This window comes from Somniosus microcephalus, chromosome 1 (assembly GCF_052327205.1).
Source record: "Somniosus microcephalus isolate GS21.2 chromosome 1, FLI_Smic_1.0, whole genome shotgun sequence".
Taxonomy (NCBI): domain Eukaryota; kingdom Metazoa; phylum Chordata; class Chondrichthyes; order Squaliformes; family Somniosidae; genus Somniosus; species Somniosus microcephalus.
The window spans coordinates 168,595,258-168,607,948 of NC_140987.1; the positions used below are offsets into that span (position 1 = coordinate 168,595,258).

Consider the following 12,691-nt stretch of genomic DNA (forward strand, 5'->3'; position numbering starts at 1 on the left):
AGAAGCCCAGCATCTGAGTGCAAAAGACAAGGCTGAAGCGTTTGCAACCATCTTCAGCCAGAAGTACAGAGTGGATGATCCATCTCAGCCTCCACCATCACAGAAGCCAGTCTTCAGCCAATTCGATTCACTCCACGTGATATCAAGAAACAGCTGAGCGACTGGATACAGCAAAGGTGATGGGCCCCAACAACAGTCCGGCTGTAATGCTGAAGACTTGTGCTTCAGAATATTTTTTTTTTTTTTTTTAAATTAGCCATGCCTTAAGCCAAGCTGCTCCAATGCAGCTACAACATCTACCTGACAAAGTGGAAAACTGCCCAGGTATATCCTATCTACAAAAAGCAGGATAAACCCAATCCAGACAATTACTGTCCCATCAGTCTACTCTCAATCATCAGCAAAGTGATGGCTGGTTTTGTCGACATTGCCATCAAGCGGCACTTACTCATCAATAACCTGCTCACCAATGCTCAGTTTGGGTTCAGCCAGGACCACTCAGCTCCACATCTCATTACAACCTTGGCCCAAACATGGACAAAAGAGCTGAATTCCAGAGGTGAGGCGAGAGTGACTGACTGCCCTTGACATCAAGGCAGCATTTGACCGACTGTGGAACAAGAAGCCCGAGTAAAATTGAAGTCAATGGGAATCGGGGGGAAACTCTGCACTGGCTGGAGTCAGACCTAACATAAAAGGAAGATGGTTGTGGTTGTTGGAGGCTAATCATCTCAGCCCCAGGACAACGCTGCAGGATTTCCTCAAGGCAGTGTCCTAGGCCCAACCATCTTCAGCTGCTTCATCAATGACCTTCCCTCCATCATAAGATCAGAAGTGGGGATGTTCACTGATGACTGCAGAGTGTTCAGTGTTATTTGTATTCAGGTGGCGTATATCATAGAAATCAGAAATTTATGGCACAGAGGGAGACTATTCAGCCAATCGTGTCTGTGCTGGTCGAAAAAGTATCCAGCCTAATTCCACTTTCTAGCTCTTGGTCTGTAGCCTTGTAGATTACAGCACTTCAAGTGCATACCCAAGTACTTTTTAAATGTGATGAGGGTCTCTGCCTCTACCACCCTTTCAGGCAGTGAGTTCCAGACCTCCACCACCCTCTGGGTGAAATAAGTTCTCCTCAACTCCCCTCTAATCCTTCTACCAATTACTATAAATCTATGCCCCCTGGTTATTGACCTCTCTGCTAGGGGAAATATGTCCTTCCTATCCACCCTATCTAAGCCCCTCATAATTTACAATATTGGTAGGAGCGACTACTGCACAGTCCTTGTAGAGACGAAGTCCTGTCTTCACACGGAGGACAACCTCCAACATGTTGTGTGGCACTACCACCGTGCTAAAATCAGAACAGGTCTAGCAGCTCAAAACTGGGCATCCCCTCAACCTCCTCTGTTCCAAAGAAAACAAACCCAGCCTATCCAATCTTTCCTCATGGCTAAAGTTCTCCAGTCCTAGCAACATCCTCGTAAATCTCCTCTGTACCCTCTCTAGTGCAATGACATCTTACCTGTAATGTGGTGACCAGAACTGTACGCAGTACTCTAGCTGTGACCTAACTAGTGTCTTATACAGTTCCAGCATAACCTCCCTGCTCTTATATTCTATGTTTCGGTTAATGAAGGAAAGTATCCCGTATGCCTTCTTAACCACCTTATCTACTTGCTACCTTCAGGGATCTGTGGACTTGCACTCCAAGATCCATCTGTTCTTCTACACGTTTCAGTATCCTACCATTTTTTTATTTTAGTATCATCTGCAAACTTCCTAATCATGCCCCTTACATTGGGGGGGGGGGGGGGTGGAAAAGAGAGGAGGGGGGGGAAGGGGTGTGGTTGCATGGTGCGTAATGTGTCTCTGTAAATAAAGGCTTGGAAGTGACTGAAGACTAGGCGCTAGTATTCTATCCTTCCCCACCTGACTATCTGACTTTTACATGGTTAAAGGGAATGGTTGCCTAAAGGTGGAGGTTAGAAACTATGATTTTTTTTGGAGACTTAAAACTTGAAAGCCTAGTGGGATTGTGGAAAATGGCAGAAAGCAAGTTTAAATCATCAAGGTATGATTACCCTCCGATGTTCTCAGAGTTTGAACTGTATGACCAGTGGAAGAATGAAGCTCATATATGGACACAGGTTACTACTCTACCAAAGAGAAAACAAGGCATGGCCTTGGTGTTGTCGCTTCCTGAACAAAGTAAAATCAGAAGTAAGGTATTTTCTGAGATGGATGCAATTCAGTTGGATAATGATTAAGGTTTTGACTCTCCAATAGAATTCCTGGATAAAATCTAAAAGAAAGATGACCTGTTAAATGCCTATGAGGCCTGGTGTCAGAATTTGATAGATTTCAGAAAACGGATCATTCAACGGAAGAGTATATCACGGAATAAAAAAAAGAGTTCAATTGTCAAAAAAATGAAACAGTCCGTGCCCGTGTACAGCAAGACTTGGACAACATTCGGGCTTGGGCTGATAAGTGTCAAGTAACATTTGTGCCACGTAAGTGTCAGGCAATGACTATCTCCAACAAGAGAGTCTCACCACCTCCCCTTGACATTCAACGGCATTACCATCGCTGAGTCCCTCACCATCAACATCCTGGGGGGTCACCATAATCCAGAAACTTAACTAGACCAGCCAGATAAATACTGCGGCTACAAGAGCAGGTCAGAGGCTGGGTATTCTGCGACGAGTGTCTCATCTCCTGACTCCCCAAAGCCTTTCCACCATCTACAAGGCACAAGTCAGGAGTGTGATGGAATACTCTCCACTTGCCTGGATGAGTGCAGCTCTAATAACGCTCAAGAAGCTCGACACCATCCAGGACAAAGCAGCCCGTTTGACTGGCACCCCATCCACCATCTTAAACATTCACTCCCTGCACCACCGGCGCACCGTGGCTGCAGTGTGTACCATCTACAAGATTAACTGCAACAACTCACCAAGGCTTCTTCAACAGCACCTCCCAAACCCGCGACCTCTACCTACCAGGGCAGAATGCACATAGGAACACCACCATCTGCAAGCTCCCCTCCAAGTCACACACCACCCCGACTTGGAAATATAATCGCCATTCCTTCATCATTGCTAGGTCAAAATCCTGGAACTCCCTAGCTAACAGGGAGTACCTTCGCCACATGGACTGCAGCAGTTCAAAGCGGCGGCTCGCCGCCATCTTCTCAAGGGCAATTAGGGATGGGCAATAAACGCTGGCCTTGCCAACGACGCCCACATTCCAGGAACGAATAAAAAAAACTTAATTTTTGTATTCTGATACAGGAAACTTGTGCTATCCGGCACCGACGGGACCGAGCTGTTGCCGTCCCATCAAAACTGCCGGACAAACCAGCACTAATGTTGAAACATACGGAGATTTTGAGCTCCGTATCTGGCAACAAACCCTGTTGCTTACAGCTTCTAAACAGTCGGCCGTACCTTGCAAGCGTCTCTGTAGCTTAGCAACAGCGAGACCTTGCAGAGCCTGACTGGTGAAAAAAAAGCAACGAAAAGAAAAAAAACCTAACGAAACGGCTCCTGATTTTTGCCGGTGGCTCGAGCATTCCGGACAGTTAACCTCCGGATAAACCAAAGTTTCCTGTATTCTTAAATTATTCAAACTTTATTTTTAGCAGTTTATGTCATAACTGCTTATTCTGCATGATTACTTCCTCCAAGTATTCATAAGGGAAGACAATTACAACATACATTTATATAGCACCTTTAACAGGAAAACATCCCAGGGTACTTCACAGGAGAATTATCAAACAAAATTTGACATCAAGCCACATAAGAAGATAGTAGGACAGGTGACCAAAAGCTTGGCCAAAGAGGTAGGTTTTAAGGGGAGTCTTAAAGGAGGAGGGGTAGAGACGCAGAGGGGTTTAGGAAGGGAATTCCAGAGTTTCGGGCCTAGGAAGCTGAAGACACGGCCACCAATGGTGGAGCGATGAAAATAGGGAATGTGCAAGGGGCCAGAATTGGAGGAGCGCAGAGATCTTGGAGGGTTGGAGGAGGTTACAGAGATCATCAGCAAGGTGTCATCAACAGTGCTATCAAGCGGCACTTACTCAACAATAACCTGCTCACTGATGCCCAGTTTGGGTTCCACCAAGACCACTCGGCTCCCGAACTCATTACTGCCTTGGTACAAACATGGACAAGGAAGCAGAATTCCAAAGCTGAAGAGAAAGTGAATGCCCATGACATCAAGGCAGCATTTGGCCGAGTGTGGCATCAAGGAGCCCTTATAAAACTAAAGTCAATGGGAATCAGGGGAAAGACTCTCCACTGGCTCAAGTCATACCTAGCACAAAGGAAGATGGTTGTGGTGGTTGAAGGTCAATCATCACAGCCCCAGGACATAGCTGCAGGAGTTCCTCAGGGCAGTGTCCTAAGCCCAACCATCTTCAGCTGCTTCATCAATGATCTTCCCACCAACATAAAGTCAGAAATGGGGATGTTCGCTGATGACTGCACAGTGTTCAGCACCATTCACAACTCCTCAGATAATGAAGCAGTCCATGCCCACATGCAACAAGACCTGGATGACGTTCAGGCTTGGGCTGATAAGTGGCAGGTAACATTCGCGCCACACAAGTGCCAAGCAATGACTATCATAACAAGCAAGAGTCTAACCACCGCCCTTTGACATTCAACAGCATTACCATCACCGAAACCCCCACCATCAACATCCTGGGGGGAGGTCACCATTGACCAGAAACTTAGCTGGACCAGCCACATAAATACTGTGGCAACAAGAGCAGGTCAGAGGGTGGGTATTCTGTGGCGAGGGTCTCATCCCCTGACTCCCCAAAGCCTTTCCATCATCTACAAGGCACAAGTAAGGAGTGTGATGGAATACTCTCCACCTGCCTGGATGAGTGCAGTGCCAACAACACTCAAGAACCTCAACACCATCCAGGAAAAGCAGCCCGCTTGATTGGCACCCCATCTACCACCTTAAACATTTACTCCCTCCACCACTAGCGTACCGTGGCTGCAGTGTGTGCCATCTACAAGATGCACTGCAGCAACTCACCAAGGCTTCTTCGGCAGCACCTCCCAAGCCCGCGACCTCTTCCACCTAGAAGGACAAGGGCAGCAGGCACATTGGAACACCACGACCTCCAAGTTCCCCTCCAAGTCACACACCATCCTGACTTAGAAGTATATCGCCGATCCTTCATCGTCGCTGGGTCAAAATCCTGGAACTCTTTACCTAACAGCACTGTGGGAGTACCTTCACCACACGGACTGCACCACCACCTTCTCGAGGGCAATTAGGAATGGGCAATAAATGCTGGCCTTGCCAGGGACGCCCACATCCCATAAACGAATTTTAAAAAGATAGGGAGGGGGGAGGCCATGGAGGATTTGAAAACAAGTATAAGAATTTTTAAATCGAGGTGTTGCCAGACCAGGCGCCAATGTAGATCAGCAAGTGTATGGGTGATTGATGAATGAGACTTGGTGCAAGTTATGATATGGGCAGCAGAGTTTTGGATGAACTCAAGTTTACGGAGGGTGCAGTGGGAGGCCGTCCATAAGAGCATTGGAATAGTCGAGTCTGGAGGTAAAAAGGCATGTAGGAGGGTTTTAGCAGCAGATGATCTGAGGCAGTGGCAGAGAAGGGCAATGTTATGCAGGTGGAAGGAGGCAGTCTTGGTCCTGGAGAGGATATAGGGTCAGAAGCTCAGCTCAAGGTCAAATAGGACGCCAAAGTTGAAACGGTCTGGTACAGCCTCAGACAATGGCAAGGGAGAGGGATGGAGTCGGTAGCTAAGGAATGGAGTTCCATGAGTAACATGCTCTACCAAAACAGAAATAATCTAAAACATAAATGAGATGAAAGTCGTAAGCAGACTAAAAGGGCTCAAAACAAATAATTCAGGAGGATTCAGAAGGTGAAGATCTTGTTTGACTAACGTCGACTTTTTTGAGGAAGTGACAATCCATATGGAAAGCCCTATGATGTGATGTACCTAGACTTCTGAAAGGTATTTGACAAAGTTTAACATGGAAAGCCATGTTAAACTCAAAACTCTAGGGTTTCAGGGTAACAATAAGAAACTGGCTGAAGGGCAGATAACACAAGTACTCAATCAGGGAGTTACGTCATGATGGGGGAAAAGTACGGAGTGGTTGTCCCAGGGCTGGGTTTTGGGACCATAATTGTATCTAATTAACATCAATGATCTGGATTCAAAGGCTCAATGCAAATTAGTCCAATTTGCAGATGTAACTGAACTAGGAAGGACAGTAGAATCAGAGGAGGCAACTCAGAAACTAGAGAATGAAATGGATAAAATATCTAAATGGGCAGAGCAATGCCAGATAAGTGTAAAGTTCTGCAGGTAGCAAAAACTAATAAGTAAGTGACACATGTACTGCATGAATGGTGCTGAAACAGCTATGAATGGAGGCAAAAAGAGACCCATGAGTCTCAGTACGTCCAATCAACGCAAAGCAGCAATCAGCAAAGCTAACAGAATATTGAACTATAAAGCCCAAACAGTCGAATATGTCCGAGGAAGTTGCCACCAATGTCCCTCGTAAGCTGCACTGCCTCCTGCTCGGCCTGCCTCCCCTATTCAAATTTTTGCGCCTGCCCAGTATCTACAATTTAAAAGCCCGTGAGCAACCTGCACGGGACCTTGCAGATGACTATGCACTTAGCGGGAACAATGGTTGCCACCGAATTGTGCAGTGTTTCTGGTCAAACCACACTTCAAGTACTGCATCAAGTTCTGGTTGCTGAGGCATAAGGGAGACATTCACAAACTGGAGGCAGTGCAGAGAATAGCCACAAGATTGACCCTTAGTCTCAAAGGTCTGAATTATTAGGAAAGATGAGAGAAACTTGGGATTTTCATTCATGAAAGGAGGCACTGGTGAGGTCATATTTTAGAAGTATACAAAATAGTTAAGAGAATTAAAAATGTAAATGTAAAAAAATTACCCAAAACTAAACTAACAGTGGGATAAAAAAAACAGTAAATTTAGCATAAATGCCACAAAATTCTTCTTCACACAGCGTGACCAACATATGGAATAGGCTTACAGGAAAAGTGGAGGTGAAAACCCTGGAATCATTTAAGAAACAACTAGACACTGAGATGTGGGGACATAAGGCTATTTTTGGGAGGATGAATTGAGATGGCCAAATGGCCTTGCTCATCCGTAACAACTTGTGAACACACCTTTGTAAAGCAAGGCAGTTTTTTATCTTTGTATTCCTTGGAGCTTCTAGCCACATTTAAAGTTTAAATCAGTATTCTTAATATATCTCATATGGCGGATACCATATTTAGGATTTATCCACTAATTAAGCAAAAATGTCAAGTACAGCCTTCCCAAAACTTCATGCCCATAAAATTAAAACAGGGCAAACCAGCAAATGAGAAATAGAAGCAAAAATACCAATGAGTTGCCTGGGGATTGTCAGAGCTCAAGAGTCAGTTTGGACACTCCTGCAGTAAAGTATGACAAGGGTGTAAACTCGTCACTCAAAAATATTCAATATTAGCTTCATAATTGCACTTGACCTAGGCTCCAGCAAATAAGTCATTAAAAATGATAGATGCTTGGGAATGATGAACAGTTAACCTAACTTGTTATCATCAGCAACTTCAGTGTTCTACAAATCATAAACATCCACTGACAGATTATAACCCTGGTGGGAAGGCTGTAGAGAAAATCTCCCTCTTGTTCCAGTCCAAATCTATATCGACCAGTGAACTTGATGAGAACACCCACCACATACATGACAGAAAGCACCCTCTAAAACAGATGTTGCCAAGATATTACAAGATTATGATTGAAGTAGCACCACAAAAGTTATCAGTATTTAAGCAAGACCTTCAATGCTTACGCGGAAACACAAGAAGTGCTACAGCTCCGACTCAATATTCTATACTAACCTTCAGTTTTCACTGAATCCGTCATCCGTAAAGCTTCTTACACTATTTTGTCTGTCTATGGAACTCTATCAGTGTTGTCACCTGTAATTCTGTCCCTTGTATGCAGAATGCTAACTACAGAATTAACCATCACTTATTGAATCAGGGTTTACATTTGGATATAGATAAGTTACCACTCAGTAATGCACTGTACACATTCCCCAAGCCTACTGTACATCTGTAATGGTAATTTTCCTTTGTTATAGTTGTCTTGTTACATGTAATACCACCTAATATTCCAAAAAATCAGCAATTACTATTAAAAAACACATACATATATGTATATTAATAATTTCATAAAGCAAGACTTCATGATTGTGCATTTTTCAATTGTGTCAATGTGCATATTGCAATCCTACTGATGTGCATTATGGGTTTAATTTTCTTCTTGTCACCATTGTATCTCCACAGTCCAAATTCAACTGAACGTCAAACATGTTTCACTGCTTCAAAATATATTTTGCCTGTTGACATATCGGGAAAGGGAGTATCAAATAAAGCTAACTTTCTTTGTTACACATGAACCTGATCTCTGATCTTACTCCTCTTTACCAGGTGACATCAGTTCCTTAAAAAAACAGCGAGGGTTGAAAAATACGATCGGATTAATCTTAAAACTTAAAAATAAAAACTGCATCAGACGGTCCCACGGTTCCTTACCCATTTTTCTTCCGATTTAAAAAATTCACGGCACGTTCAAAATCGAAAAAAACAAAAAGTTGTATTTTTCAAAAGTTTAACACGATCGCTGGCTATGGTTTAAAAGCCCTATTTGGAAATTAATAAATTCTAAATTAATCTCCTGCTCGATTGAAACCTAAAGCTCGGGATCACGTAGACCTTTTATTTATTTTTGGTGAAATGTGTACAATGCCCGCACTTTATGGAAGAGTCCCACGGTCTCTCTCCCTTTTCCCCGGCCCTGTTCCCACTGCAGTGAGTTCCAGTCGGCTCTCTGCTGGGACTCTGCCACCGTCACAAGAACCACCGAGCAGCGCCACTCAGCCCAAAGCCCCAAAGCCCACCGTGTGCGACCGAGCCACAGATTCACACACAGACACACCTACTGCTGCGGCGCCGGTTATCTCCCGAAAGCTCTTCAAGCAGTGGATCCCCTTTCTCCATGCGGCAAATCGTGCCCCGCGGCCTGTTTCTCTTGTCTTCCCTTTCTTCTCTATTCCTCTCTCATTCTCTCCTCCTCCTGCGCCATGTTGGGTCAAACCGTTTCTTCCAGTCACGGACAGGGGGCGCACGCCGCGCATGTGCAGTAGCGCCGCGCCGCCCGGAACGCTGGGATATAGACGTTCTCGTGCAAAGCGGGCGTCCCTCCAACAGTGAAACAGGTGGGCACGCTGCCAGGAGTGGTGTGCTGCTGAGCCAGACCATACACTCACTGTCCCATGTATACACGGAATGTGAGAGGTTGCAGCCCCTCTTCCATCATTTGAAGGGGCTGCTCCTCGATTTTTGGCTGCACTTCAGTCCCACACTTCTGATCTACGGTCACCCGGTGCGGAGGGGAGCGGGCAGGTTGGAGGACCTCCTCGTGGGACTGCTCCTGGGCCTGGCCAAGAGAGCCATTAATTGTTCCAGGCAGCGGGCGGTCATCCAGCCCGATTACCTCTTTTCCGCGGCCATGTTCGCGCCTGGGTGGCCCTGGAGATGGAGCACGCGGTGTCCACCGGCATGCTTGAGTACTTCCGCGACCGGTGGGCGCCGCGGGGACTGGAGTGCATCATCAACCCGGATAACCAAATTTTAATTTGATTTGTTAAGTTTTTAAAGTTTTGTTAATTTACAGTTAATTTGTTTGGGTGCTTAATCAAAAGAGTACACTCACTGTTCCATGTATACATGGAATGTGAGAGGTTGCAGCCCCACTTCCATTATTTGAAGGGGCTGCTCCTCGATTTTTGGCTGCACTTCAGTCCCACGCTCCTGATCTTTGGTCACCCGGTGCGGAGGGGAGCCGGCAGATCGGAGGACCTCCTCATAGGACTGCTCCTGGGTCCTGGCCAAAAAAGCCATCAATTGGTCCAGGCAGCGGGCGGTCGAGGGGGTCGTTCGGCCCGATTGCCTGCCTCTCTTCCGCGGCCATGTTCGCGCCCGGGTGGCCCTGGAGATGGAGCGCGTGGTGTCCGCCGTCACACTTGAGGCCTTCCGCGACCGGTGGGTGTCGCGGCGACTGGAGTGCATCATCAACCCGGCCAACCAAATTTTAATTTATTTAAGTTTTATTTAAAGATTTGTTAAGTTACAGTTGATTTGTTTTAATCACCCAAACAAAAGAGTACACTCACTGTCCTATGTATACACGGAATGTGAGAGGTTGCAGCCCCTCTTTCATTATTTGAAGGGGCTGCTCCTCAATTTTTGGCTGCACTTCAGTCCCACGCTCCTGATCTTCGGTCACCCGGTGCGGAGGGGAGCCGGCAGATCGGAGGACCTCCTCGTAGGACTGCTCCTGGGCCTGGCCAAAAAGGCCATTAACTGGTCCAGGCAGCGGGTGGTCGAGGGGGTCATTTGGCCCGATTGCCTGCCTCTCTTGCGCGGCCATGTTCGTGCCCGGGTGGCCCTGGAGATGGAGCACGCGATGTCCGCTGGCACACTTGAGGCCTTCCGCGACTGGTGGGCGCCGCGGGGACCAGAGTGCATTATCGACCCGGCCAATCAAATTTTAATTTAATTTAAGTTTTATTGAGTTACAGATAATTTGTTTAATCACCCACAAATCAGAAGAGTACACTCACTGTCAGGAATAGAAACAAACCGGCTTGGGTTGTTCATACACACGTATTATAAACAATGGAACCAGATCAGCATGGGTAATTCATACTAAGGGTATGCTGAGGAATAGAAACAGAACAGCGGCAAAGCGATGGCGATCATCACTGACCTCGAGGAAAGCTGCCCACAAAGATCTCGCGCGCTCTCTGTGGTGAAAACTTAAGCTTTCTCAACGATAAATTGATTGTAGCGCTGTCAAAAGGGATCCCTAGAGTACAGCAGCATAGAAACATAGAAGATAGGAGCAGGAGTAGGCCATTCGGCCCTTCGAGCCTGCTCCGCCATTCAATGAGATCATGGCTGATCATCCAAATTCAGTACCCTGCCCCTGCCTTCTCCCCATATCCCTTGATCCCTTTAGTGATGTTATCAAGCTATTTAAACAGCCCATCACATTGAAGAATTCTCAGACAGCAAACCAGGAAATAAAACTGATTCAATTCACTTTTTAAAAATTTTACAGTGCGAAATAAAGATTGGGACATACACATGGTTTAAGGTAGAATGTGAAATATCAGAAACAGACTTTCATTTTTTTTTAATGTGTTATTTTAAAAATCTAATAATTTTCTTTCATAATGAAGAAATTTGACATTCCATTAATATAAAATTAATTTTTCAGGGCCAGAACGATTCTTCAGCAGTCAATATGCCATTAAAACCCTCGTTATACCTATTCCAACAAGGCTTAACTTTTTATGGGGTGTTTAACAGCGATATTACAGCGGAAAAGATTAAGTTTTCGTCAGTTCAACTGATTTCACTGATTGCCGACTCTGGGGAGTTCCACAACGCAGCCTGTGGCGGAGCAGGCAATGACTGACCGCAACTTCAGGATTTCCGCATTTAGCTGCTCATGCGCTAAATCCTGAAGTTACGGTCAGTTTCAGTGGGATAATTACCACTGCAAAATCCAGGCCAATGAATCAGACATTCTCAGGAAAAGAAACTGAGCTTCATGAGTTAGTCATACATATGTACACTCAGGAGTGAAAACAAAGCTTCATGGGTCATTTACACACACATTAAGGTCATTCACACAATTATGGTCAATACTGGAAATTTAGCTTTGTGGGTCAATTCCACCTGTCAAGTTTCATAGGTCAAACAGATATACATGGTAACTGCCAATGTTCAGCTCTTGTCTGCATGTAAGTGGCAGGCTGCAGAAACCAGCATTTTGCAGAATTTTACTGTGCGAATACACATGGACGAGCAGCGACAACGTGTGCACATGTACAAAATGCATACTCAAATTAGTGTAACGAAAAGCAAAATACTGTTGCACAAATCAAGGTCGGAAAAAACATGGATCTGTCCCATGCTAGGTCAATGTCATTTGGCAGCACAGAGGTAAAGAATTTGTGCTTTGGAGGGAAAATCCTTTATATTTTCCCCTAACATAGAGCAAAATAATTGGAAATGTGTGGAGGATGACAAGTGTCTAATTCCAACCTTACCCATTAGTGATCTGTTGAGACAGGGATCCTTTTCTTTTATTCGCTTTATCAGCAAATTGCCTGGACGAGTACAAAACTTTCCAGCCCAGGGATATTTCCATAGGTTTGATCAGTGCTTTTCCCTGATTATCTTGGCAGGAGGCATACTTGACCAATGCAGGAAGTAATTATTGGCAATTCTTACCATGTTTGGCAGTATCCTCTCATCCTTATGAAATGGGAAATGCAGATGCCAATGAAGAGTGAGAGCTAGGGTCCTTACTGAATTTCTAATAAGCCACCACAGCCATCTGAATTATTTTTTGTACTGTTACTTGATAATTGAGGGTCCATCAATAATGCAGTTTTTATTAAAGGTTGTGGTATATTAGAAAATGATACAATAAGCATGTATTATGGAGATGTTTTACATAGTTTATTGAAAAGGAAACCTTAACTAATGCTGGTTATATCAGAAAAGGGTTAGCTT

At 45.1% G+C, this 12,691-nt stretch overlaps 1 protein-coding gene across 6 annotated transcripts in view; it reads right to left on the minus strand.

The window, feature by feature from the left end:
* apc (APC regulator of WNT signaling pathway) overlaps positions 1 to 9,219 on the minus strand; it is a 395,143-nt gene extending 385,924 nt beyond the window's left edge. For 5 of the 6 annotated variants that reach the window (XM_085987196.1, XM_085987189.1, XM_085987193.1 and 2 more), the window contains exon 1: positions 9,039 to 9,219. The gene's annotated coding sequence lies outside the window, so the exon portion shown is untranslated. The remainder of the gene's footprint in view (positions 1 to 9,038) is intronic. The other variant, XM_085987203.1, reaches the window with a different exon arrangement.
* Between the last annotated feature and the right edge of the window lie 3,472 nt (positions 9,220 to 12,691).